Source organism: Otolemur garnettii, unplaced genomic scaffold, assembly GCF_000181295.1.
Source record: "Otolemur garnettii isolate 467f Iridium unplaced genomic scaffold, OtoGar3 scaffold00211, whole genome shotgun sequence".
NCBI lineage: Eukaryota > Metazoa > Chordata > Mammalia > Primates > Galagidae > Otolemur > Otolemur garnettii.
This window is the reverse complement of record NW_003852606.1, coordinates 634568-637528: the sequence shown is the minus strand read 5'-3', so window position 1 is coordinate 637528 and position 2961 is coordinate 634568.

The window sequence follows — 2961 nt, the reverse complement described above, 5'->3', positions numbered from 1 at the left end:
TTGTGTCAGTTGTCTGTTGTCCCAGCTACTTGGGAGGCTGAGGCAAGAGAATCGCTTAAGTCCAAGAGTTTGAGGTTGCTGTGAGCTGTGATGCTATGGCACTCTTCTGAGGACAACATAGTGAGACTCTGTCTCAAAAAATAAATAAATAAAAATAAAAATGGACAAAAAAAATGAAGTATGAATTTTCAGAATTCATCATCAACAAGCCCATAAAAGATCATTAATATCACTGTCATTAGTACATTTTTATTTGAGAAGGCAGTAGGAGAACAGAAAGGCACCCATATACACTTCTAGGAGTCATGTAAATTAGTTTATCCTTTCTTGAAGGACTATTTAGCAATAACTATGAAAATTTTATTTATTTATTTATTTGGAGACAGTGCCTCAAGCTATTGCCCTGGGTAGAGTGCTGTGGCATCACAGCTCACAGCAACCTCCAACTCCTGGGGTCAAGTGATTCTCCTGCCTCTGCCTCCCAAGTAGCTGGGACTACTGGTGCCTGTCACAATGCCTGGCTATTTTTGGTTGCTGCCATGATTGTTGTTTGGCGGGCCCTGGGCTGGATTCGAACCTGCCAGCTCAGGTGTATGTGGCTGATGCCTTAGCTGCTTGAGCCATAGGCGCTGAGCCAACTATGAAAATTTTAAATGTGGGCATTCTGTGATCCCAAATATTCTTGTAGGAATTCATCTTATGGACAACATGTGCCAAGTAATGAATGTCCAATGATTGAAAAGAACATGGAAACAAACATCCATTAACAGGGATTGGTGAAATAAATTGAAGAAATCTTAACATGAACTATTTTGCAGCTCGATGCATATACATGTACTTACATGTATATTTTTGTATAATATATACAATATGCATTTTGTATTGTTGTGGGAAATTATCCACAACAATTTAGAAAAGTAACTTCTAAAAGCATGTTTGTGTATGATTATGCTATATATAATAGCATAAATGTAATAAATATATCTATGTGAATATATACAGAGGGTGCCAAGAAAAGTATACACATTAAACTGTATCAAAATTGTAATAATATATACGGATAACAAAAGATGAATACAAGTCACTCTTGTAATTGCAGAAGTCAAATGTAACTTGAGTATTACAAATTTAATACAGTTCTTTCCTTGCTTAAAATTTGTATACATTTTTGGCACCCTGTGTGTGTGTGTAATCAGTTTCATAAAAACAAAAAAGGGGATTGGATTCACATTTACAGAAAAAAGTCCAGGATCTTTGGAATGAAGATTTATAAGGCACTACAGCTTCATTTTTGTTTTGTCTGAATCATTCACAAAGAATACGCTTTTGTTTGTTTGTTTGTTTTTTGAGACAGATCCTTACTATGTTGCCCTCAGTAGAGTGCCATGGTGTCATAGCTCAGCAACCTCAAACTCCTGGCTTCTTGCCTCAGCCTCCCCAGTAGCTGTGATTACAGGTGCTTGTCACCACGCCTGGCTAATTTTTCTCTGTTTAGTAGAGACAGGGTTTTGCTCTTGCTCAGGCTGGTCTTGAACTCCTGACCTCCAGCAATCCACCTGTCTTGGCCTCCCAGAGTGCTAGGATTACAGGTGTAAGCCACTGCACCCAGCCTCATTATAACCTTATTCATAATTGGCAGAATTAGCCAACAAGTGTTAGTCAGGAGTTTAGAACAAAAATCTAAATGAGGAAATTTATTAGTAAATTATTCTTCAACTGTTCAATGACATAGTGTTAGCCCTAATAATGATATGTATGTGACAAAGACAGTGCTTATGGCATAATCAGGGCAATTGGTCTCTACACTTGATTACAATGAAATAAAGTTATATTTGTTTAAAATATTTAGAAGAAAATATAAAAATTTTTAAAAATATGATTTATGGCTTAGCACCTGTGGCTCAAGTGGCCAAGGTGCCAGCCACATACACCTAACGTGGCAGGTTCAAATTCAGCCCAGGCCGCCAAACAACAATGATGGCTATAACCGAAAAAATAGCTGGGTGTTGTGACGGGCTCCTGTGGTCCCAGCTACTTGGGAGGCTTAGGCAGGAGACTTGCTTGAGCCCAGGAGTTGGAGGTTGCTGTGATCTGTAATGCCATGGCACTCTACCTAGAGGGACAGCTTGAGGCTCTGTCTCCATTTATATATATATAAATTTTTTTTATATATCATCATATATATGATTTATAAGGGTGGCCAAATTGTGAGTAAATGGCTTTTTTTTTTAATTGAAAATTTCTGACAACATAGGATATAGAATACAGACTAAAACAAACAAACATAAGGAAACACAACCAAGAATGACTAATGAGTCTCTCTAGTTGTGGAATCACAGGGAATTGTCATTTTATTTCATTCTTCTCCACACTTCCAAATTATCCTTATGCTGAACATATGTTATTTTATCCCCAAATTTTCCTGCTATAAAAGTATAAATAGGCCAGGCACGGTGGCTCATGCCTATAATCCCAACACTCTGGGAGGCTAAGGCAGGCGGATTGCTTGAGCTCACAGGCTCAAGACTAACATGAGCCAGAGTGAGATCCCATCTCTACTAAAAATATGAAAAACTGAGGCAAGAGGATCACTTGAGTCCAAGAGTTGGAGGTTGCTGTGAACTATGATTTTGCCATGGCACTCTACCTAGGATGATAGCTTGAGACTGTCTCAAAAAAAAAAAAAAGTATAAATATTATGTTTAAAATAAAAATAATATTGGGCGGCACCTATGGCTCAAAGGAGTAGGGCGCTGGCCTCATATGCTGGAGCTGGTGGGTTCAAACCAAGCCCTGGCCCAAAACTGCAAATAAATAAATAAATAAAATAAAAATAAAAACAATATTATGTTTTAAAAATATGGTGAAAAATCTCCCTTTGGGCATGAATAAAAACAAAGCTTATACTCTTAAGCATCATTTTTATTCATGCCCAAAGGGAGATTTTTCACCATATATTTT